Genomic DNA, 1,020 nt, shown 5'->3' on the forward strand with positions numbered 1-1,020 from the left:
TTTTTAAGTTCGATTTTGATTCTAATAAATTCCATTCATCAAAATATTAATCATAAACTAATTGGACTGATGAATGATGATTTAACACGACATAGCAATAAGAGAAAGAAGTCTCGATATCGTTTTCTAACGTAAAATTTCATATTACATATCAAAATTGGAGCTCAATTGTAACTTGAAGCAAGCATATCCTCTCATTGATAATGATATCATACTCTAATGAGCTGAAACCGAGAACGATATTCCTGAAAGAACCTGATTGTATCGAGTACTCGGGCAGGCGAGAATCGAGCCTGGTGTATTATACTTACATCTGTAGCTGAAAGCAAACTATAATGGATGGATTTGGAAGATGCTTGTTTCATCTCCAGAAGCAGCTGAGTTCCATTCTCTGAACCGTGTCTAGACATCTGTTTGAAGGGTAAAAGGCAAAGATTACTAACAGATGATTAACAACTAGATGCATACTAATACTAGCAATTAGAGTAATTTTTGGCTTAATGGCTATACCTCGAGTATAACCGAGCGTCAAAGTTTCGACTATCATTGGACGTTAGACTGCAGAGAAGCGACATCTACTGAGCTCATTCACCTGACGATTACCTAGTTACCACGTGGCCGCTTTAGAGAGGTACCCCGCGTGCCATATGGTCCATACACACTTGATCCATACCCATTTAAACTGAGGTCTCCTGATGGATGGTTCTGCTGTTTAGCTGCCTTTTGCTCCTTGGGAGACTTGCTTTGTTTATGTGTATTGCACTCTGGAGCGCGCTGCTGCCGGGTTGCATCTTGGTTTTGAGGGCGTTTGCGTCGCTTGAATCGCTTCGGCTCTCTACGTGACTGCAGAGTTGAGCATGCATAGACTGAATTAGATGAAGCCTTAACTTGAGGGCTTGATGGGTCACTTGGTTTTGCTGTTCTAAGATCAGGCAGTGGTAAAAGATTCCGACTTACCAGATCGTTCAAAATAGATTTTCGATTCGCTTCATGAACAGTAAAATTCTTATAATTTGAAAG

General features: G+C 40.2%; 1 long non-coding RNA gene across 1 annotated transcript; it reads right to left on the minus strand.

The window, feature by feature from the left end:
- Positions 1-92: 92 nt before the first annotated feature.
- On the minus strand, positions 93-969 carry LOC111786299. Its single transcript, XR_002813771.1, has 2 exons — positions 511-969; positions 93-410 (listed from the first exon to the last, which is right to left on the minus strand). It is a non-coding gene; the product is annotated as an uncharacterized LOC111786299 (long non-coding RNA).
- Between the last annotated feature and the right edge of the window lie 51 nt (positions 970-1,020).

This window comes from Cucurbita pepo, unplaced genomic scaffold (genome assembly GCF_002806865.2).
Source record: "Cucurbita pepo subsp. pepo cultivar mu-cu-16 unplaced genomic scaffold, ASM280686v2 Cp4.1_scaffold001358, whole genome shotgun sequence".
Lineage (NCBI taxonomy): Eukaryota > Viridiplantae > Streptophyta > Magnoliopsida > Cucurbitales > Cucurbitaceae > Cucurbita > Cucurbita pepo.